Consider the following 25,698-nt stretch of genomic DNA (forward strand, 5'->3'; position numbering starts at 1 on the left):
TCCAGAGTCACAGTCACGCTCATACGAACAATAGTCTGTGTTTCTTGACCAACCAAAGAAAGACACATAAATTCAAAAGTCAACAAAGAGATCATAATGCATGTCCCTTGGCCTACTGAATATATGTCTGGATAATTAAGATTAAATGCTGTGATGGTGTGATTTGAAATTACACCTCGTTTTGCACAAGCTAAACCATATAAGGCGTTTTGAAGGTGTTATGTGGATGTTATGTTACCCATGTAGCACAGTATATATTTCCATGGTTCTAGCCACCATGGCCCTGCTCTTTTTACAGTCCATCCTGACAGCTTCAGAAAGGAAAAAGAACAAGTTGCCTTTGTCATGGAACATCTATATTTCTTGTAGAATAAACCGGAGTTATTTTTTAAAGCTGAAAGCATGGGTTACGGAGAACCAATTGCATTGAATTACTTCTACCCTTTAAGCTCTGTTCCCGTCATTCGGTCCGCTCTCTAATGAATTGTCCCGTTAAACGTTCCAGCTCATAGATCCTTTCTAAATCTCTCCTAATTTTCCGCTAATGGTTATTTACTTACACTGCCTTATCTAATGTCAGTGCCTTCACATTCTCATGCATTTCCTCGGCTTCTGGGCCACTTTCAGATACAATTTCCAGTTATTACCTATACTTCTTACTTTCAGCCATGTTACTGGAAAATGTAAGTCAGTAAAATAAAATTCAGCCCATTTAATCTCAGCTCCTAAATGTGGTCGGGTAAGAACATCCACAATATAAATGGACTGATGGGAGCATTGAATGCACTCAATGGCTTGTTACAGAGGTTAAAAACAGCAAAAACATTGTGTTGCTTTTTTGTTTCCACCTGCGTCGAGTTCTCTGAGGACATTACATGAAGGTTTTTTATTTAATCCACTATTGAGCATGGAAGTGAGATTTGTCGATTCAATTCTTGGTGAATTTTCGTTATTTTTGAGCCTGAAAATGATTTTTTTTTTGCTATTTTAAAGGATAAGATTGTCCTACAAGGACAGATAATAGTAAAGGAATATTCTCCAGCTCAGTCTGCTCTGCGATCAGGCTGCTGGGATCAGGAATGATGACATGATCTTCAGTCACCTGACCAATGAGGTGGTCTTCGTTTAAAAGTAACTGGAATGGGATATCGCCCTATACACAATACATGTCCTGCCTGTATGTTCTGATCTGGCCACCTTCCACTTGCAGTCAATCACAGACCTCAAAAACCAGCAAGTGATCAAAGACTAGAATGCCATCACTTCAGGTCCAAGTGTAGATCTCTTGATGTCCCCTACTTCAGTCCTGTTCTTTGGTCACTAGTAGTGTTGAGCATTCCGATACCGCAAGTATCGGGTATCGGCCAATACTTGCGGTATCGGAATTCCGATACCGAGATCCGATACTTTTGTGGTATCGGGTATCGGTATCGGATCCATAGGGATGTGTAAAATAAAGAATTAAAATAAAAAAATATTGATATACTCACCTCTCCGGCGGCCCCTGGACATCACGCTGGTAACCGGCCGGCTTCTTTGTTTAAAATGAGCGCCTTTAGGACCTGAGAATGACGTCGCGGCTTCTGATTGGTCACGTGCCGCCCATGTGACCGCCACGCGACCAATCAGAAGCCGCGACGTCATTCTCATTCACTAAACTCCTAATTCTAGGAATTGAGGACCTGCGAATGACGTTGCGGCTTCTGATTGGTCGCGTGGCGGTCACATGAGTGGCACGCGACCAATCAGAAGCCGCGACGTCATTCGCAGGTCCTAAAGGCGCTCATTTTAAACAAAGAAGCCGGCCGGTTACCAGCGTGATGTCCAGGGGCCGCCAGAGAGGTGAATATATCAATATTTTTTATTTTAATTCTTTATTTTACACCTCACTATGGATCCCAGGGCCTGAAGGAGAGTTTCCTCTCCTTCAGACCCTGGGAACCATCAGGATACATTCCGATACTTGATGTCCCATTGACTTGTATTGGTATCGGATATCGGTATCGGCGATATCCGATATTTTTCGGGTATCGGCCGATACTATCAGATACCGATACTTTCAAGTATCGGAAAGTATCGCTCAACACTAGTCACTAGAGACTGAAATGAGACATCAAGCAATGCAACGTCAACAATGTCCTATTACAGTCAAATAACTACTGAGATATCCACCAAGACTGGAAGTGATGATGTCCCCTTCTTTAGTCTCATTCTTTGGTCACCAAAGAATGCACTTCCAATCATGTACTCTACCAGTTGTCTGGCCTCCGCAGGTTTTCTTCATTTAAAAGTGACTGGAATGGGATGTCACCCAATGCCCCTCCAATGATGTCCTGATACAGGCATCTTCAACCTACAGTCAATAATAGGCATGAATGACCAACAGATGACCAAAGAATGGAAGGTCATCCCTTCTGGTCCAAGAGGAGACCCCTTGATGTCCCTTTCTTATGTCATGTCTTCGGTCACTAGAAACTGAAATGAGACATCAATCAATTCAACGTTAACAATGTCCTATTCCAGTCAACTGGAGATCTCTGCCAAAACTGGAAGTGATGATGTTGTCTTCCTCGGTCCTATTCTTTGGTCGTTGGTGATTGGAATGGGACATCAGCCAATGCATCTCCAATCATGTACTCTTCCAGTTAACTAGCCTCCGCAGTCAATCAAAAGCCTCAGCAGTCAGGCAAATTAGGAACAGAATGACATCAATTTCAGTTCCAGTGAAGACCAACTGACATCCTCTTCTTCACGTTATACTTTGGTCACCAGAAACTGGAATGAGGCGGCATTGAATGCACCTCCAACAACGAGAAATTTCAGCCACCTGATACCTGAAAAAGTCTATGACAGGATTGAAAGTGATGATCTCACCATATTTTGTCACCTTCAATCCCGAGTGATTAGAGCAGAACATCATCTAATGCAGACCCTAGTGGTTAAGCGATTGAATTGAAGAAAAGAATGTCACCATTTCTGGTTCCTGTGGAAATGAGATGTCATCTACTGCTATGGTTTGTAACGAGAGGTCATTCAATGGTGACAGCCATTTGAAGGCTCCAGAGATCTCTGCCGAGATTGAAAGTGATGATGTCTCCTTCTTCCAACACCTTTGATCAGAACATGATCCAATGAATCTAAAGTGATGTCCAATGCCAGACACTTGACTCCTGCAATCCATTAACGGCTCCAGTGATTGGGTGACCAGAAAGAGCAGAAAATCTACAATTCTGGTTTTAGTGGAAGAAGAGGAAAAAGCATAAGGTGATCCATCATTAATGCAAACAATCACTGAGCTCAACGACTCATGTTGCCATCGTCAGTAGAACTTCTTAGCTCAATGAATGGCTGCTGAATTGTTGGCGTGACATCAGCCCTGCAGACAAACTACCGAGAATGGGGCAATGGCGGAGAGAGCAGGACCCAATATCATCTGTTGTGAATTCTGTGGCTGAATTCACTCCTGTGGTCACAAGTGGTACTGCAGCTTCTGAGCTTCCTCCCTCAGGTGTTCTGGTGAGCTCGTTGGCTGCCTTGTTATTTAACTCCACCTGAGTCTGTCTTCCTTGCTCCTTGTCAATGTTCCAGTGTTGGATCTGAGCTTCTGGATCTTTCCTGTGGCCTGCTGCTCTGCTTAGATAAGTGCTTCTTTGCTTTTGTTGCTGTTTTTTCTGTCCAGCTTGTCTATTCGTTTTTGCTGGAAGCTCTGAGACGCAAAGGGTGTACCGCCGTGCCGTTAGTTCGGCACGGTGGGTCTTTTTGCCACCTTTGCGTGGTTTTTTGCTTTAGGGTTTTTTGTAGACTGCAAAGTTCTCTTTGCTATCCTCGCTCTATCTAGAATATCGGGCCTCACTTTGCTGAATCTATTTCATCCCTACGTTTTGTCTTTTCATCTTGCTAACAGTCATTATATGTGGGGGGCTGCCTTTTCCTTTGGGGTATTTCTCTGAGGCAAGTCAGGCTTGTATTTCTATCTTCAGGCTAGTCAGTTCCTCTGGCTGTGCCGAGTTGCATAGGTAGTGTCAGGCGCAATCCACAGCTGCCTTTAGTTGTGTTTAGGATAGGTTCAGGTATTGCGGTCTACAGAGATTCCACGTCTCAGAGCTCATTCTATTGTTTTTGGGTTGTTGTCAGATCACTGTATGTGCTCTGATTGCTGGCACACTGTGTCACTGGATTGCCTACATAACAGTACAAGGAACCAACCTAATGATTCTCAATAGAGGGAAAAAAGAAGTTCTGACATCATTTTTTTTTCTCAGCTCTGTGTTCAGTCTTTTTTTTCCCCTAGACATTAGGGTGCTTCAGGACACAGCTGTGGACATGGATATTCAGGCTCTGTGCTCTTCAATGGATAATCTCGTTATAAATGTACAAAAGATTCAAGATACAATTGATCAGAAATCTATGCTAGAACCAAGAATTCCTATTCCTGATTTGTTTTTTGGTGATAGAACTAAGTTTCTGAGCTTCAAAAATAATTGTAAGCTATTTCTGGCCTTGAAACCTCATTCTTCTGGTAATTCAGTTCAACAGGTTTTGATTATTATTTCTTTTTTGCGCGGCGACCCTCAGGACTGGGCATTTTCTCTTGCGCCAGGAGACCCTGCATTGAGTGGTGTCGATGCGTTTTTCCTGGCGCTCGGATTGCTGTACGATGAGCCTAATTCAGTGGATCAGGCTGAGAAAAATTTGCTGGCTTTGTGCCAGGGTCAGGATGATATAGAAGTATATTGTCAGAAATTTAGGAAGTGGTCAGTACTCACTCTGTGGAATGAATCTGCGCTGGCAGCTTTGTTCAGAAAGGGTCTCTCTGAGGCTCTTAAGGATGTCATGGTGGGTTTTCCTATGACTGCTGGTTTGAATGAGTCTATGTCTTTGGCCATTCAGATCGGTCGTTGCTTGCGCGAGCGTAAATCTGTGCACCATCTGGCGGTATTGTCTGAGATTAAACCTGACCCTATGCAGTGCGATAGGACTATGACCAGAGTTGAACGGCAAGAACACAGACGTCTGAATGGGCTGTGTTTCTACTGTGGTGATTCCACTCATGCTATCTCTGATTGTCCTAAGCGCACTAAGCGATCCGCTAGGTCTGCCGTCATTGGTACTGTACAGTCCAAATTCCTTCTGTCCATTACCTTGATATGCTCTTTGTCATCGTATTCTGTCATGGCGTTTGTGGATTCAGGCGCTGCCCTGAATCTGATGGATTTGGATTATGCTAAACATTGTGGGTTTTTCTTGGAGCCTTTGCGGTGTCCTATTCCGTTGAGAGGAATTGATGCTACACCTTTGGCCAAGAATAAACCTCAGTACTGGGCCCAGCTGACCATGTGCATGGCTCCTGCACATCAGGAAGTTATTCGCTTTCTGGTGCTACATAATCTGCATGATGTGGTCGTGTTGGGGTTGCCATGGCTACAAACCCATAATCCAGTATTGGATTGGAACTCTATGTCGGTATCCAGCTGGGGTTGTCAGGGGGTACATGGTGATGTTCCATTTTTGTCTATTTCGTCATCCACTCCTTCTGAGGTCCCAGAGTTCTTGTCTGATTATCAGGATGTATTTGAAGAGCCCAAGTCCGATGCCCTACCTCCGCATAGGGATTGTGATTGTGCTATCAATTTGATTCCTGGTAGTAAATTCCCTAAAGGTCGATTATTTAATTTATCCGTGCCCGAACACGCCGCTATGCGCAGTTATGTGAAGGAATCCCTGGAGAAGGGACATATTCGCCCATCGTCATCACCACTGGGAGCAGGGTTCTTTTTTGTAGCCAAGAAGGATGGTTCGCTGAGACCGTGTATTGATTACCGCCTTCTTAATAAGATCACTGTTAAGTTTCAGTATCCCTTGCCATTGTTATCTGACTTGTTTGCTCGGATTAAGGGGGCTAGTTGGTTCACTAAGATAGATCTTCGTGGTGCGTATAATCTGGTGAGAATCAGGCAAGGAGATGAATGGAAAATGGCATTTAATACGCCCGAGGGTCATTTTGAGTATCTAGTGATGCCGTTCGGACTTGCCAATGCTCCATCTGTGTTTCAGTCTTTTATGCATGACATCTTCCGTGAGTATCTGGATAAATTCCTGATTGTTTACTTGGATGACATTTTGATCTTCTCAGATGATTGGGACTCTCATGTGAAGCAGGTCAGAATGGTTTTCCAGGTCCTGCGTGCTAATTCTTTGTTTGTGAAGGGATCAAAGTGTCTCTTCGGTGTGCAGAAAGTTTCATTTTTGGGGTTCATCTTTTCCCCTTCTACTATCGAGATGGATCCGGTTAAGGTCCAAGCCATCCAGGATTGGACTCAGCCGACATATCTGAAAAGTCTGCAAAAGTTCCTGGGCTTTGCTAATTTTTATCGTCACTTCATCTGTAATTTTTCTAGCATTGCCAAACCATTGACCGATTTGACCAAGAAAGGTGCTGATTTGGTTAATTGGTCTTCTGCTGCCGTGGAAGCTTTTCAGGAGTTGAAGCGTCGTTTTTGTTCTGCCCCTGTGTTGTGTCAACCAGATGTTTCTCTTCCGTTCCAGGTCGAGGTTGATGCTTCTGAGATTGGAGCAGGGGCGGTTTTGTCACAGAGAGGTTCTGATTGCTCAGTGTTGAAACCATGTGCTTTCTTTTCCAGGAAGTTTTCTGCTGCTGAGCGTAATTATGATGTGGGCAACCGAGAGTTGCTGGCCATGAAGTGGGCATTCGAGGAGTGGCGTCATTGGCTTGAAGGAGCTAAGCATCGCGTTGTGGTATTGACTGATCATAAGAACCTTACTTATCTCGAGTCTGCCAAGCGCTTGAATCCTAGACAGGCCCGTTGGTCGTTATTTTTTGCTCGCTTCGATTTTGTGATTTCGTACCTTCCGGGCTCTAAAAATGTGAAGGCGGATGCTCTGTCTAGGAGTTTTGTGCCCGACTCTCCGGGTTTATCTGAGCCGGCGAGTATCCTCAAGGAAGGAGTCATTGTGTCTGCCATCTCCCCTGATTTGCGGCGAGTGTTGCAAAAATTTCAGGCTAATAAACCTGATCGTTGTCCGGCCGAGAAACTGTTCGTCCCTGATAGGTGGACTAGTAAAGTTATCTCTGAACTTCATTGTTCGGTGTTGGCTGGTCATCCAGGAATCTTTGGTACCAGAGAGTTAGTGGCTAGATCCTTCTGGTGGCCATCTCTGTCACGGGATGTACGTACTTTTGTGCAGTCCTGTGGGATTTGTGCTAGGGCTAAGCCCTGCTGTTCACGTGCCAGTGGGTTGCTTTTGCCCTTGCCGGTCCCGAAGAGGCCTTGGACACATATTTCGATGGATTTCATTTCTGACCTTCCCGTTTCTCAAAAGATGTCAGTCATTTGGGTGGTCTGTGATCGCTTTTCTAAAATGGTCCATCTGGTGCCCTTGGTTAAATTGCCTTCCTCCTCTGATTTGGTGCCATTGTTCTTCCAGCATGTGGTTCGTTTGCATGGCATTCCTGAGAATATTGTTTCTGACAGAGGTTCCCAGTTTGTTTCAAGGTACTGGCGAGCCTTTTGTGGTAGGATGGGCATTGACCTATCTTTTTCCTCGGCTTTCCATCCTCAGACTAATGGCCAGACCGAACGAACCAATCAGACCTTGGAAACATATCTGAGATGTTTTGTTTCTGCAAACCAGGATGATTGGGTGTCCTTTTTGCCGTTGGCTGAGTTCGCCCTTAATAATCGGGCCAGCTCGGCTACCTTGGTCTCTCCATTTTTCTGCATTTCTGGGTTCCATCCTCATTTCTCTTCAGGACAGGTTGAGTCTTCGGACTGTCCTGGTGTGGATTCTGTGGTGGACAGGTTGCAGCAGATCTGGACTCAGGTAGTGGACAATTTGACCTTGTCCCAGGAGAAGGCTCAACTTTTCGCTAATCGCAGACGCCGTGTGGGTCCCCGACTTCGTGTTGGGGATCTGGTTTGGTTATCTTCTCGTCATATTCCTATGAAGGCTTCCTCTCCTAAATTTAAACCTCGTTTTATTGGTCCGTATAGGATTTCTGAGATTCTCAATCCTGTGTCCTTTCGTCTGACCCTCCCGGACTCCTTTTCCATACATAATGTATTCCATAGGTCGTTGTTGCGGAGATACGTGGCACCTATGGTTCCATCTGTTGAGCCTCCTGCCCCTGTTTTGGTGGAGAGGGAATTGAAGTATATTGTGGAGAAAATTTTGGATTCTCGTGTCTCTAGACGGAAACTCCAGTATCTGGTTAAATGGAAGGGTTATGCTCAGGAAGATAATTCCTGGGTTTTTGCCTCTGATGTCCATGCTCCAGATTTTGTTCGTGCCTTTCATGTGGCTCATCCTGGTCGGCCTGGGGGCTCTGGTGAGGGTTCGGTGACCCCTCCTCAAGGGGGGGGTACTGTTGTGAATTCTGTGGCTGAATTCACTCCTGTGGTCACAAGTGGTACTGCAGCTTCTGGGCTTCCTCCCTCAGGTGTTCTGGTGAGCTCGTTGGCTGCCTTGTTATTTAACTCCACCTGATTCTGTCTTCCTTGCTCCTTGTCAATGTTCCAGTGTTGGATCTGAGCTTCTGGATCTTTCCTGTGGCCTGCTGCTCTGCTTAGATAAGTGCTTCTTTGCTTTTGTTGCTGTTTTTTCTGTCCAGCTTGTCTATTCGTTTTTGCTGGAAGCTCTGAGACGCAAAGGGTGTACCGCCGTGCCGTTAGTTCGGCACGGTGGGTCTTTTTGCCCCCTTTGCGTGGTTTTTTGCTTTAGGGTTTTTTGTAGACTGCAAAGTTCTCTTTGCTATCCTCGCTCTATCTAGAATATTGGGCCTCACTTTGCTGAATCTATTTCATCCCTACGTTTTGTCTTTTCATCTTGCTAACAGTCATTATATGTGGGGGGCTGCCTTTTCCTTTGGGGTATTTCTCTGAGGCAAGTCAGGCTTGTATTTCTATCTTCAGGCTAGTCAGTTCCTCAGGCTGTGCCGAGTTGCATAGGTAGTGTCAGGCGCAATCCACAGCTGCCTTTAGTTGTGTTTAGGATAGGTTCAGGTATTGCGGTCTACAGAGATTCCACGTCTCAGAGCTCGTTCTATTGTTTTTGGGTTGTTGCCAGATCACTGTATGTGCTCTGATTACTGGCACACTGTGTTACTGGATTGCCTTCATAACAATCATCATTATGGCACAACACTGTCAAGATGTCATGCTGAGACTTCTAATCATAAATGGTGCTGGGATGCTGGTAGATAAGTCAGAGGTTTCGCAGGGCTCCGGTCTGGTGGCACACTACAGCTGTAATCGATGGACCCTGGTTTTGCTCAACTACAATGCAATCCATATACCTAGCTTAAGATTAATGTGAACGGAAGGGGAGCAGTGACATCGACTTTTTGGTTGGTGGGTCCCGTAATCCAGCCTCTGATGATAAGGAGTCTGCTAAAAACTATTCCCGAAAGGACAAAGTATGAGTCTAACAATCTAATCCATACACTTAGCTTAAGGTCACTGCGAAGGGTGGGGGAGCAATGACATCGCCTTTTGTGATTGGTGGATCCTGTGTTATCTGCTGTGTAGTGAGGTGTTAGCTGTCATTGTAATCCTGCCTCTGATGATAATGAGCCTGCTGAAAATTTTTTCCTAAAAAGACAGGAAGTATGAGTCTACAAACGCCCCTGTGGCCAGTTTGAAAATTGCAATATTATTAATTTTTTTTTAGTAATAAAGATTGTGATGTAGGGAAAAAAAAGAACATTGCCAAACATACATGTAGCACAAAAAACCTGATCTGTTGATCACTTCGCTTTAAAGCTCCTGGGCTCCCACTCACAATCAGTAATATGGCCCCCAACCTACCACATGACGTTTATTATACTGGGGTCTTTTTTTTTGGCAGAGGAGCCTTTGCGTCTCCCCGGGGGAACCAGGGTTTGGTATCTCAGCACCCTCTTTGGGTCCTATACTGAATGTCTCCAGGTTGTGTAATTAGTTACAAGAGCTCAAGGAAAAGAAAGAAATAACAAATTCAGATTTTTTTTAATGAGGTTTTGTATTGGATTTTCCTAAGAAGTCAGCCTTTTAATAAAGGTATTAAAAAATATCTTCCTAATCCGAATTCCATTCAGCTCCAAAAAAAAAGGGCAAGTGCAAGGGCAGTCTGCACACATCAGAGCCTATTATAACACGGAGCAGAATGGCTGCGACAAATCTATTACATATCTGAGCCGTAGCGCCTGACAGCACCGCGCGGCACGTATCTGACATGTCTGTGACACATGACATTTGGCTCTAAATATATTTTGATTTTCAGACTCCGTTTGTGCTGTTTAAATGTCACTCATGCTTAGTCTAATATCCAGAATCTCATCTTTATCTCAGCATGGATGCGCGTGCATTTAATTAACGTGGAGACGGAAGGAGGAGCGCCGGTTTTGAAAAAAAAAAAAGAAAAAATGCGGTTACTTTGTTAAAGGATAACAAAGGAGGGAAATTGGAAATGTCATCTACTGCCAGCTGTAGTTTCAGGATCGTATGCTATAGCTCAGCATCTGAAATGTGTAAGCGTACGGCCCAATTAATGGAAAAATAGGGCAATGACATCATAAATACCACCGATGACATCACCAAGCATCTCTTTTGTAATAAACAATCCATAGGGTCCAACATCTGGCAATGTGCCTCTAACATCACGTCCACAGTCATCTGACTATGTTCTTCGTGTACTGTACGCGTATATGTACACCTCTACACTGATATAAAGTTTGTTGGAATTTAATTATAACGATAGAAAATCAATATTTTATCTCAACATGACAGCAAAACTCATTGATAGACTGTAATACACTTCATAGCCACTGAGTGGCCATATATACAACCCCTGGAAAAAAGTATGGAATCACCGGCCTTGGAGGATACATACATACTAAATACTAGGATCGGAAATCGAAATTCCCGATTGCCGATTTTGAAGTGTGATCGGACCGATCCTTTCCAATCCGATTTTTAGGGTGATCGATCAACCCTAGTCTTGACGCTTTGATGTCTTCCTTGGTCTACCAGTATGTTTGCCTTTAACAGCCTTCCCATGTTATTTGTTTTTGGTCCAGATTTTAGACACAGCTGACTGTGGACAACCAACATCTTTTGCACCATTGTGTAATGATTTACCCTCTGTTAGGATTTTGATAATCCTCTCCTTTGTTCCAATTGGCATCTTTCCTGTTGGAGCCATGATTCATGTCAGTCCACTTGGTGCAAAAACTCTCCAAGGTGTGATTGCTCCTTTTTAGATGCAGACTAACGAGCAGATCTAATATGATGCAGGTGTTATTTTTGGGTATGAAAATTTACAGGGTGATTCCATAATTTTTTCCTCAGAATTGAGTGATTCCATAATTTTTCCCCTATGATTGGTTAAAAAAAGTAACCATTACTGAGTGACTACCATATTTTTTGTTCTTGATTTCTTTTAGTGTTTCTTAAAGCCAGAAAGTTGCCATTAGAAAGGACTTTAGTTTTGTGCCATGTCTGTGATCTGCTTTTTTTCTGCGAAATTAAACAACTGAATGAACATCCTCCAAGGCCGGTGATTCCATTTTTTTTTTGCCAGGGGTTGTATAAACATATTTAGCATAAGCAACTCCCCACAGAGTATCTCAAAATCATGATTTTTGTTTTTTTAATCTGAAAATTTTGCACCACTTATCTGGACATATAAATATCATGAAAGGATAGATAGATAGGTAGATAGATAGACAGATAGATAATAGATAGATAAATAGATGATAGATGATAGATAGATGGATAGATAGATAATAGATACATACATATATACATTTCTGCTCAAAAGTTTACATACCCCGGCAGAATTTTTGCTTTCTTGGCCTTTTTTTTTCAGAGAATATGAATGATAATACCAAAATTTTTTCTCCACTCATGGTTAGTGGTTGGGTGAAGCCATTTATTGTCAAACTACTGTGTTTTCTCTTTTTAAAACATAATGACAACCCAAAACATCCAAATGACCCTGATCAAAAGTTCACATACCCTGGTGATTTTGGCCTGATAACATGCACAGAAGTTGACACAAATATGTTTGAATGGCAGACGCCGAAACGCGCGTCGGGGTGGGCGCATCCAAGGCACATCACTGCTTGCACCAAAGGAATTTTTGTTTATTATTTACCACGGCACATTCTTTGCCTTACCATGTCATTTGACTAAGATTATAGGTAGCTTTGTTCATTTTGTCTATTGCCAAACTTTTAGCACATGCACTTTATTCCATTATGCCAAATTCCTATACCTGCACATTGTCACTTCTGTTGATTGCATTGTATCGTCTACACACTGCAGTATACTCATGCTATTCTGCCATTTATTATAAAACAGCACACTTTATCTTTCACTTGAATTTTAACAATTTTACTGCTCAGTGTTTATTTATTTTGCAATCCCCTTTGGTCCCTTGTGGTGTGTCCCTTTCTTCCTGATATATCTCCCACCTCACCTTTTGTTGTATACCTCAATAAAAATTTCTTATGCCAAAATCATTGGACTTCTTTTCGGTGTTTTCTTTGTTTTTCTGACAATAAATCATTATGCTTTCTGACTATTGGCTTCCATCTCCTGGGGAACCCCATTTACATTTCCTTGGCATCTTTTATATGCTAAGTCTCTGAGCTGGGAAGTCTCAAAGTTGCCTTAGGACTCCTCCAGGTCAGAGACATGGGCTTCAGGGGATGCTTCCTAATCCTCCTTTCTAGTCAGTACAGCAAAAGACAATTCTTTCGTTAGCATATCCAACTCCTGGTGGCATACAGGACTACTGGCTCCTACATCTGTAGCCCATAAGTCCCAGAACAAAGGAAAGTCACATCCTATAACAATATCATCAAATAAGTCTTTGACCACTCCCACTTGGTGGGACATGACACCGCAGTCTATGCATATGTTGACCTGGGCAACAGGAAATTTTTGGACGTCTCCGTGCATACACCTAATGTCCATCACCTTGTTGTGGACTGGCACATGTGGGAGTTTGGTCCGTGCCAGGGTCACTTGCACCCCATTCACCAATATCTGGCACACCTGGGGTCCCTTGCCAGGAAGATGAATAGTCCTATGGGCGAGGTAGGCGACGTAGGAGCAGCGCAGGCTTACGCCGCAATCCACTGGCCCTAAGGTCAGGGGACAGTTGGCTGATATATGCCCTAAGATACGAGTCATCAAACAGATAATTTTATGGGATGTGCTCCTTGAACATGGTTCTGAACCCTCCTGGAACCTCTGGCGCCCATCAGAGGTGATCTTGGGCCCCTTCTTTTGGACTCAGACTCGCTTGACAACTCAGAGAGTTCTCCATAGCTGAGTATCCTTCTACCAGGCCCACTAGGTCATCTGCATTCTCGGGATATCACTGGTCAACACCGCTTTGCACTAGTTTCGGTGGTGAATAGATAAACCGGCATATCACCCTCTCCTCCATCTGTGCTGGGGAACAGGTCTTGGGTTGCAGCCATTTTTGCACCAGGTATAACAGGTATAACATCTGGGACTGGGGAAGCTTGTTCCTTTGGTAGCGCCAGAGGTGCACCCAATTTTTGCCTTCATCTTCTCGTACTCCTTGGCATCCTGCAGGGCAAGGTCATAATATTCTATCTGCGTTTCCCATGTAAGGTATGTAGCTAGGACCTCTGTCTATTTCTCTAGAGGCAGTTTCTCTTTGTCTGCCACCCTCTCAAACACATTCAGGAAAGCCTGAACATCACCCTCCAGAATAATCTTCTGTAAGGCCTCCTGCACCATTCACCTCACCCAGATACCTTAACTTTGGCTGGCGAGTGGGTGATTCCATCTCCCTGACCTAGACAGTTTCTGCCAAGAGAGCCATCTGCTGCTGCTGCTAAAACTGTTGGTGTTGCAGAAGCTGCTGCTTTAACTCTTGCTGCTTTTGATACTGCTAGGTCAGGAGTTTGTTGGTTTCCTGTTGAGTCTGCTGCTGCTGCTGCACCTAGACTAATTGCTTAAGAAGCTCCTCCATGCTTTCGGACTGTGTTTGCAATGCTGTAGCTGCGTATACTCAGTAGATTCAATCTTTACACTGCAATCACCTGTGCTTTCTGGAACTTCACACTCCAGTTGTAGGGATTTACTCACTCTGGTAGGCGTTAGGTCTTGGGTAGCATTCACACAGGTAATGCAGAATGGGTCCAACACTTGCAGTTTTTAGTGCTTTCCAAGGATTGCACAGCACCAAAACAAACTCATAAACCTATATATCTGGCCTTGTACAGGAACTAACAATAGCGTACAGACCCTGACTACTTCAGACACCACTGTGATAGCCCCAGCTTGGTCAAACAAAGCTGCTATTGTCCTTAGCAACTAGTGTTACTTGCAATTTGGTGCACATAGCCTGTGCAGACTCTTCTCAAGGTGATTTTAGCTTGGATCTTTTCTCAACTTTAAGACACATCCAGTCTGGTCAGCCTTCCCAGCAGACTGACTTAGATGAACTCCTAGCCTATTTATATGCAGGGCTAGGATTTAACCCTAATCTACCTGGCATTGCTACAATAGGATAGATAGATAGATAGATAGATAGATAGATAGATAGATAGATAGATAGATAGATAGATAGATAGATAGATAGATACTGGAGAATCCTCTATAATTGAGCTGTGATTATGCACAGTTTCTTCCTCTGCTCACGTTTTGGATGATCTTGGATTATTTAGTGATGCTATACGTATCAGCACAATAGAGCAGCTCAGTGCAGACGGATATTAAGAAGATCTACTGAAGCTATCTTCCTGATACATGGTGACTGGCGGTGAAAGGTGCAGCTGTGCTCACTAGATGGCAGCTGTGCCCCTCGGTGACAAATATGGATTCCACATGCACGGCTTTACTAATCCTCCCAAAGAGCTGGATGTTTTCGCCTATTTCACAGGGAAGGAGTTATTTATGGATTTCTATCCACTCCTTCTATGTGCGTTTTTTTACTCTTGGTTCCAAATTCATTCTTTGCAAAAAAATCAAAGTAAAAGTATTCTGTTTCCAGTGGGTCTTATAGCAGAGGAGAATTTTCCCTGCAGGCATTGTTCTCTCTAACAGTACAATAATGTGCGCATTTTATGCATTCCGTCCCCAATTATATTTACATATTTTTTTTCTACCAAGACCATAAGTGACATCAGTCGTTTTCTGCAATGGGGCTTACAATCGTATTTCTCTATCAGACCCATTGGCATGGGGCCGATTTCACATTCAATGCAACTAATCTGTCAAGATGTTTATCAAATCGGAGAAGCAACATGCAGAATCCTTGTAAACCCAGGGCCTTCGTATTGCAAGGAATCAGGAAAATGTAAGAAGACATTGTAACCCAGATGGCTTCTGTTAGGCTAAGTTCACATGGGGTTTGTACACCTTGCCGAAAAAAATGTCCGGAATAGAGAACATCAAGCAAATTAATGTCATATTTCAAAATATGTAGTAGGTGTAATAATAATAATTTGAGCAAATACCTCCAATTAGAAATAGTATAGTTCTTCTGATTAGCCATGTCCCTTATCACATGTGCAGCATATTGTAGTGCTGCAGCTTGAGTATCCATGGTTACGACCACTAACAACTAAATAACTGTCTCTACATGAGAGGTCAGAAATATGGATAGCTAAGCTACAACAATGCCCTCCACATTGGGAAAGTGACATAGCTTATCAGAAGAACTATACTACATTTTTAATTGAGGTATTTGCTAATATTATTATTATTATTGTACCTACTGCACATTGGGATAGCATCTTGGAGAAGTGGTGGTCCGACCCCCCCAGCAGCATAGCATAGGGAGCTGGGACGTCACAGCTCCCTACACCACATAGTGGCCACCATTGTGTACTGCAGGTCTGATCACAATCACTTCAATAAGAGCTGAGCTGCAGTACCCAAGAACAGAGTGTAGGGAGCGGTATATTTTCGGTGGATACAAGATCTGATAACAGCTGATTGATGGCTTTGGGTATGGAACCCCTGAATGTTCTACCCAAAAGATATGCTATCAACGCCATAATCCTTGGCAACCCTTAGGAGATAAGACTAATGTATAGAAATGGGAGTCAGACTTTAGGAAGTAATATCTATGATGTACAGCGATGTGATGAGTCTTGGACGTAACCTCTTTTCCTAACAATTCTTTAGCCGTGATGACTTCTAAGACCGACAAAATCCAAGGAAGACCAGAAAAAATGGACAGAACATCTGCGATTACAGCCCAGTACAGTGGAGATGGAGCAGATAGCAGTATAGCCATGACTGTGTAGGAGGAAGCACGAGAAGGGCTTCCCTTCCATATCATTAGTTTGAGATCTTTGATGGTGCCAAGGTCTCGGGAAAAGAGGAGAAATTGATGCAACTTTTTGTTTTTACTTAGATATTTTCTCAAGATATTATTAAGCATTAAGGGTCCTAAGAATAATTAGGAGGTTGGGACACTAAGGTGAATTCTTTTCCTATGAAAAGTAAAGCCAACATGTGCCGGCTCCCGTTCACCGGTTCCTCAAGGTTCCCCAAATGTCTTGAGGTCTATCAGTGGAAAGTTCTGCACTGCGCTCTTTAAGGAAAGAGTCAGACGGCCAACGGCCATATAACTCAGATGAAGATCACATTGTAATGCTCGGACTGGCCATCGACTCTCCCGACAGTATGTGTTTCACACTTGGGCCGTGAGAGCGGATGGCCAGTCCGAGCATTGCGTTATGATCCTCGTCCTAGTTATATGGCTGCCTGACTCTTCCCTAAAAGAGCGCAATGCAGAACTTTCCACTGATAGACCTCAAGACACTTGGGGAACCATGAGGAACCGGTGAAGGGGAGCTGGCACATGTTGGCTTGGCTTTACTTTACATAGGACAAGGATTCAGTTTGGTGTCCCAACCTCCTATATAAATATCCTGGCCCGTTTCGAACTGTGAAACATGGGACCCATCAGTGGATTTTAATTTTTCAAAATCACTTCCATAGCGGATTCATCTTCTTAGAAACAGTATGGTCAGGCCACTGGATGCTTGTACACCAGGACATGAAGCATCCTGTTCTGTCCCCCATGCTCCAGTACTGTAGCCGGTACTATACGATGTGATGTGCGATGCTGGATGCATGATCCTACGAGAAAAGCAGGACCTTCTGTACCCAAATGGCCAAGGTCCTAAGCTGAAACAGATATGAGATACCTTAAATAAATACACTATAGAGACCCCAGACCAGGCTCCCCCAAGATTATCCCAACATACAGTCCTCAGTCTAGATCATCTAGAGACAATCTATCCTTCCCTGCTCTCTCCATTAGGTGTCCTCGTGGATGTTGGCGCATGAGAACATGGAGGAGTGTAAGACTGGGGATGAGGTTCCTCTCTCCCACACATGTTGGCAGACCTGGAAAGTGTTACCTGCTTTAAAAAAAAGATAATTTTGTAATACTCCTTCAGGAGATGTGTATGCTATATGTGACCAACTAGTGGTTGTGATGGGAGTTTCCACCTGTTGATGGTTTTGTTAACGTCTCCAAAATGAACTGAAATTGTTTGTGGAGAATCTGAAGTCTTGATGTGTTTGTCCAAGAGAAAAGAGGCATCGAGGAGAATCCCAACGTCCCATGGACATCTTGCACCGCAGAGGTGACATTGGGTTGACAGATCATTGAACAGGTGAGAAATACTTATTTGATAGTTTTATATAATCTTCCCTCATTGGCCAATTTTTGGGGGGGTCACTGAAAATTTATATCTGTACTTTTTTTTACATGAAAACTTTTCAGCTTTCCAGTTGCGGAACTTTAGTATTATGCACTGATCATTTCACTTCCTTGAGTGTTTCCTCCCTGGTTGGACCCATGCTACATCTTCTGTGGTGGTATCTAAACATTATCACATGCATTAAACAGGCGTCGCAAAAAATGGTCACATATTCGTAGAGTTTAAGGGTCTGTGCACACGATAAGTATTTGGTGCAATCATTTGTCTCATGGCAGGAAAAATGATGCGTCAAATAGGGGAGTTGTTTGACTCATTTTTGCAACTTTTTTAAAGCATTTTTTACATCTGTTTTTGCTGCAGATTTTTCCTCCATTCATTAGTATGAGTGAAATCTGCAGCAGAAATGCTGAAAGAATTGATATGCTGCGGATTTAAATCTTCACCAAATCAGCAAGTAAAAAAATAAGCAACGTGTGCATGAGACCTGAAAGCAAACCATGCACACGTTGCTTATTTTTAGCTTGCAGATTTTGGTGCAGATTGAAATCTACAGCGTATCAATTCTTTCAGTGTTTTTGCTGCAGATTTCACTCATACTAATGAGTGGGGAAAAATCTGAGCCAAAAGAAAAGGCATCAAAAATCAATTTTTCCTGCCAAGAGAAGGTGTAGAAATTTCTGCACCAAATACTTAAAGTGTATACATACCCAAACTCTTTCCCTTCCCGTTAAGAGGGCATTTTACAGAAGAACTAAGGGCACATGCTTTGAAAAATACTGAATTTTTTTTTAGTTTCCATTTTTTGATCTCATGAGATTTTCCATTATTTACAACCTCTGATGAGGCTTAGAAAACCGCAGTTAGATAAGTGCCAGGATTGGGTGACACCCGAAGGAGCTATTAGATGCTATTAGGAAACTGTGTGATAATGATTACTTATTTCATCTCCCTTTTCTACTTTCTCTCTAAATTTTGACACAGGAGACAGTTACTAAGAAACAGAAACTTTCTGGAATACAGATGTCAGTTTTTACGGTTTCTTTCAAGATACAAAATGTTCTTATTTAAGAAGAGAAGATGTTTCTGTAAAGAGACGCATTATGCGCAATTGTTGCAAGTAGACAAACTTTGGCTTTTCTTTTCTTTGACATACTTTTCTAAAGTCCTGTGCTCTGTAAGTTGGGGTCTTTGTTTTTATTGCTAACCCAAGTCTATAAATTAGTATGGTGGCACTATAGACAGATGTTCTTTCTTCTGGATGATGCTTTTTCCTGGTGAACATTGCCCCACAGACGAGTGCAAGAATCTCTTTGATACTACACGTCGTTGATTCACCAAGCTCGCCATCTGGAAGAGCTTTCCTTTATTTTTTCACCTTGACTTTAGAGAACCAATTTGGACGTCTACACCCTTAACTTTCGCTCAAATTTGGTCATGGTCTCCAATTTCTCACAATGCAAAATCAATGCCTTATTGTAGCATGCCAACAAAACACTCGACAGGATGCAACTTACAACAACCGGGTGGCCACATATAGACATCTCCCAGCTGAGTAATGCAAAATCATGTTTTTGGTTGTTGCATCTGGTCATCTCACATAATTCAGCTCAGGATTAGGGATGAACAGACCCATGGAAGTTCAGGTGCTGGTACCCAACCCAACTTTAGTCCAAAGTTTGGTTCGGGTAACGGAACTGTACCTGAACTTGAACCTGAACCCGGAACTCTTTGAAATCAATGGAGACCCAAACATTGGAGCTGGATAATCTCTTTCTCTCTCGACACCCGATCTCTCTCGCTCTTGATACTCGAATTGTAAGATGGACTTATCTGTGTTCGGAGATAAGCAACAGTACGAACCCCACATTTTACATTTCGGGTTCACTCATCTCTACTTCTTGATATACTGAGTCAAGATGAAATGTAAGGAAAGAAACAAATGTTCCTACGACGATGCTCCGGCCATCTTTTGATATCTCAAGCCATTAGTCTACAACTCATGACGTTCATAACTCTCTTTATGATCATTGTGTTTTCAGTTTATAGCGATGATCGAATCGATTCATGGAGAATATGATTTAAAGGGGTTGTCCACTACTAGGATCACCCCCTATTAAACTAAATAGTATATTCGGCCCCTATAAAATAATATAGCCTACTGTGGTCTACAAACATTATTAAGCTGTGATCTGTCCTTTATAATTGCTTGACATCTTGCCCCCTATTTGCTTAATCTCTGTGCCCTTAAGAAAACAATCCGTTAAGAAAGTACAAACCTGGTCAATCTGTTTCTAGCCTTTATCAAAAATATTCAAAATTTCGCAATGTCTCCTGCAGTCAATTTGCTAATTTCTGAGAATTATGTTTATGACGGGTCATGTCATTGGGACATCATTGAGAGCAATTCTAGACTTCCTAGAAAAGTCATTTTCTTAAAGAGTAACAGTTGTTTTCATTTTAATTTGATTCATCATTAGTACAGATGAAAATAAGCAACTTTGTAATATATTTTTGCAAAACCCACTTCTTTCTCCTCCCGGACTGATCTTATACTCTCAATACATCCATAAAATCTGTAAAATCTGTTTTCAGTTAAGAAAGATATTCCCATTATTGAGATAGAAGGGGATAGTTGGTGTTTTCAAAATTCTAGGAGCTAGAGACAGAGAAATTCTGCTGCGTATGTCAGTTACGGTTCTCCATAGAACTTGATGAGCATCAACTTTCATCCCCCATCTCAGTAAAGGGTAAATCTATGTTGTTCACTGAAGTTTTACCCAAGAATTATCAAATTCTCTCTTCTGGTCCTCTTCCTCTCTAAAGAGACAATTTGCATATTTAATTTCCCAGAGGAGCATGCATGGTTTATAAGTCCACTTACTCTTGGCATGTCACTTTCCACAAGGAAAAAACGTTACCCCTTAGACACATGAAGTAGGAATTTTGAAAATGAAAGATCAGTCCAGGAGGCGAAAGGAGACGATTTCCCTTATAAAAGTTTTTACAAAGTTTCTTATGAACTACTGAAAAAATAAAATGAAAATGATGGTTACACTTTAAGGTTTAAGATTGACATTAATTTGCCTGTTTGACTACAAAAGTTTTGAGTTTTGATATTTCATGTTCCTTCATGACTAGGGTTGAGCGAAACGGGTCGGCCACTTTCAGAAGTCGCCGACTTTTGGCAAAGTCGGGTTTCATGAAACCCGACCCGACCCCTGTGTGGGGTCGGCCATGAAGTCGGCGATCTTCTGAATCTGGTATCGGAATTCCGATCCCGAGTTCCGATATGTTTGCAATATCGGAAATCGGTATCGGAATCCATATTTAAGTGTAAAATAAAGAATTAAAATAAAAAATATCGCTATACTCACCCTCTGATGCTCCCTGGTACTAACCGGGAACCTTCCTTCCTTCGAATCAGCACTTGCAGGACCTTGCGGTGACATCGCGGTGACGTCGCGGCTTGTGATTGGTCGCGCGGCCGCCCATGTGACCGCTCGCGCAACCAATCACAAGCCGCGACGTCACCGCGACGTCACCGCGACGTCACGCAAGGTCCTGCAAGCGCTGATTCTAAGGAAGGAAGGCTGCCGGAAAGAAGCAGGGCGCGTCCGAGGGTGAGTATATACCTAATAGGACCGCAAGGTCCTGTAAGCACTGATTCGAAGGAAGGAAGGTTCCCGGTTAGTACCAGGGCGCGTCAGAGGGTGAGTATAGCGATATTTTTTATTTTAATTCTTTATTTTACACTTAAATATGGATTGCAGGGCCTGAAGGAGAGTTTCCTCTCCTTCAGACCCTGGGAACCATTGGAAACCCAACCCCGACCCCAACCTTTTTATAGGATCGGCCGATTTCACTCGACCCGACTTTTGAAAAAGTCGGGTTTCGTGAAGCCCGACCCGATCCTATAAAAGTAAAAGTCGCTCAACCCTATTCATGACTTTAGCTGAAGGATGGAAAATATGACAACACTGATTTCCCGACAAAACTCTTCCATTTAAGATCAATCTCTCTACAGAGCGTCGAGAAGTTAAGAATGAATTAAAATATTAACAATTTTTTTACAGCCACAATCTTCGTGTCACGAGAAGAGAAATTCAGTTGCAGGTGCACAATCAGAAACCGGGAACGTAATTACACAAACTGAGCGGATGAATTAGTAAATTAGATCATGTTCTCGAAATAGTTCAAGTGTCATCTGATTTGTTCAACTCTTTAACTTCACTTCGCACAAAGGGCTAAAGTTTACGTCCCAGAATTTCTTCAAACACGTAGGGCCACAATGCAAAAAATCAATCTATTATTGTTATGATCAATTATTATTTACGATCATTATTAAATAAGAACAAGATTTTATATTTTAAAAGGAACTTGTCATCAGATTCATCCGGCCTGAGCTACATGCACCGTGAATCAGAGCCCGAGATTGTAACCAGGTATGTTTTACTCAGAAATGCTGCCGTGTTTAGGAGTAAACTTATATAGAAATACCAGACGGTGACTAAGCATCTGGCTAACTAGTCTATGAGGTGGTTCTTCCTGCCCCGCACCAGTCAACTGGTTGATTCTCTTCATATTTGTGTACTGTGATGACCCATGATTTTATCTTAATTAACCACAGATGTATTTTCAGTAAGCCAGGAAGAATAGACTGTTATCTATATATTGACTTTTGATTTTATGTATTCCTTTCTGGTTGGTCAAGAAAACACAGACTTTTATGCATATAAACCTGTAATATTGATTTTTAAATTGATGTTCGTTGTAACACTTTGTGCTTTTATCCTGGATGACAGAAACGCAGGGAAATTGAACAATTATGTTTGCTGATATGTTGATTACGCATTGTCCAGGCCAACTAGCTTGTTGACTTGCAAAACAGAGGAGTAAAAACTATGCAAATTGATTAAGAAGTCAAACAATGCTTATCAACCTCATCACATCTTTCTCTTGACTTCTGGATGTTGACTTGAAGGACTGTTGTTAGCTATAAATAGAGGGTATGCACCTCTGTAACATAGATACGTTCATACATCCAAGACATCCAGACATCCAAAGAGTCAGACACTCTTTACAAAACAGTAGCCAAGACATCATGGCTTCATCATGAGGAACACGGATTTGACATTCTACAGGATGCCAGCTTAGGGGACCACGTCCCTGGCTGAAAAAATACAGATTGTCGACCATCACTGAACCATGGATACGTTTGGGGTAGTCAGGATTTGGGCTCTCTGTTCGCCTGAACACCATGGATACAATTGGTAAAGCCAGGAATGCAACCCACCGGTCACCTGGCTCCATGGAGATGTTTGGAGAAGCCAGGTTGTGACTCTGCGATCACCTGGCCTTGTACCTCACTGGATTGTCAGTTTCCTAAGCTTGCTGTTACCTCTTCTCCGTGCGTGCCACAGGTGGGATAGTTGGCACTGTAAGCTATGAAGTCACAGCTTCTCTTATTTCAGCAAGAGAGAAGAAGTGAGACTCTGTAATTTCACACCATCTTGGGTATTGTGCTGGGTCTGTTCTATATGCTATTTGCCTGTTTTTTAGGGGGTTCAATAAAGTATTGCCACACTGTTTTACCCTTACACTGTGCTGTCTGAGTAGTATTATGCCCACAGTAAAAGGAGAGCAGGCATTTGGTGGGAGGGTCCTTGGTCTATAAAGTTTTGGTTGGCAGACTAGGGCACCCGCTGGCCCCCTTGTCTCCACATGTACTTAGGATGAGACCTGTCAATCAAACGGCATGGGGTGGGGTCAAGCTGCTAAGGACATGTCTTCGGCTATTCAGTACCGGAATGATTATTTGTGTTTCATTCTTAAGTTGCATTCATTTATTTTTTCTTCTGCTAATAGATGCTGTTTGTTTTGCCCCAAATTCATCAAAATGGGGCACCCTAGTCATGAATTTGGCACAGAGTAAAAAATAAGCTTTCTTGCCGTTTTGAAAAATTTGACACCAAAAGTTGTACTTAGGTATAAAAAAGAAAGATCACAAAGATCACCTAAATTTTGGCGTACTCAAAAATCAACCAGGAGAAGACTAGAGTGGAGTTGTGCAAAATTTGGTGACTTTTTAAAAAATTGCAATTGTTGAAGCAGGTTAAAACATACGGAAATGCTAAACTTCTACTATAAAGAAAAAAAAACATATGATAGACAAAAAAAAAGATGAAAATTGAATAATTAATTAGGTACAAACAAAAAAGGCACAAAACTAGACAAAAAAACAGATGCATAGGCTCTGATGATTTGAGACCATAGGACTCAGATCATTAAGGTATTTCCACCAGAATTCTGGCATCCAAAACCATAACGTTATGGAAGAAATTTATTATTTTTGGTGCTTTAACATTAGAAATAGGGAAAAAAGGCCTTGAAACACTGAATAAACATTACAGATAGTGTGTGATTACTCAGAAGTGATGAAAAATTACCATCCAGTTACCTATAGCAGTAAAGGGGTCCTATACAGTCCTGGGAGGCCTCATAGTGTTGCACGCAGTTTTATAGGGCAGTTGGAAGCTTTGGAGAACTTTCGAATTACGATAAATTAATTTGCTTTCATCGAGTTTTCAGGGAAACTTTGGCAAAGTTGGAGAATTCAAATTGGAAAAGCTCCGCTCATGTCTAGTGGTGGGGTATTGGTCACATTTAGCTTGGTGGGATCTGACAAATAAGAAGACACCAGTATTGTATACGGACCAGATCAAAATGTTGCATCGGGGCACAACCATTTTAACTTATGCATCTGTTACCTTCAAAGAGGAAAGTTGACTTTGGGTACGTCCACTCATTCGTAAAAGTCTTCAGTGACCTCTACGTCCTGCGGTATTTCCAGATAACGTAAGTCAAGGTTCGGTGGTCTCTACAGAAGTCATTGATATTGCCACCACATTTTACACAGCTTCTCTCAACATGCAGACCAAGCGCCATTTGATGCGCAATCACTTTTTGTTCTAAAATACGATGAATATATTAACTATCGGCTCCGGCGCAGATTCTGTTTGAGCAGAAAAACACTTAATTGAAGTCAGGCCATATTTAAGACACAAATCTAAATACTGCAATATTGGCATTAATAAAAAGGCGCCATTAACACATCCACAAAACATCTGTAACATTCATTTAATGGAAACATTCTTTACTGCTCTATTAGATTTTACCCAATAAAATGAACATTAAAGTTATTGAACAGATGTCCCGAAAAGACATTTTTTTATTAATGGGAACGCGGAGTAACATAGATTAAAACCTGACTTGTAACGGGAGAAATAGGAAGGATCGGTCTTCTATGTGGGGCATATGTTAAAAATCGGATTATGCTCAGTTTATTATTCTTCACAATCACAAAAGAAAGATTAAAAATAAACAAACAAATAAAGTTCATTCATTATCCAAAAGGATATTAAATAATATAATAAATGTTTCTCAAAAGAGATGAGAGAAAAGATTGTTAAACAAATCGATTTTGCTACGAATCGCTCCAAAAATTTGGCAGAGACCATATTTGTCAAGATTCGATTTATCCCCCATACTTAGACCTTCAGCTCTTTGGCTTTTTTATGTTTGACTTTCCAGGGCCAGTGGTGCCACACAGGACCACATCGGGTCTAGTCAAGATCGCCACTTGTCAGAAGACCCCCAAAAAGGAGGAGGCAGAAGAAGATCGGAGGACCAGGCGGCTTTTTATCTGCATGGTTTGCACATAATAATACGCAATAACAATCCTCTCTGATTTTATGCATTTTTTAAGTGTTTTCCCCATTATTTGATACATTTTGGTGCATCGTTTTTAATACGTATTTTATAGCGCAGAAAAGTTTTTATTCTTCTCTTAAAAATACAAGTGTCTGTTTTTCCATTCTATTTTCCAAGCGTTTTTAGCTTGTAATTTTTTTATGCTCCCCATGAAAGTCTATAGAAAAAAAAATGCGCCAAATATGAAAAGTTTGGCGACATCT

This window comes from Ranitomeya imitator, chromosome 9 (genome assembly GCF_032444005.1).
Source record: "Ranitomeya imitator isolate aRanImi1 chromosome 9, aRanImi1.pri, whole genome shotgun sequence".
Classification (NCBI taxonomy): Eukaryota; Metazoa; Chordata; class Amphibia; order Anura; family Dendrobatidae; genus Ranitomeya; species Ranitomeya imitator.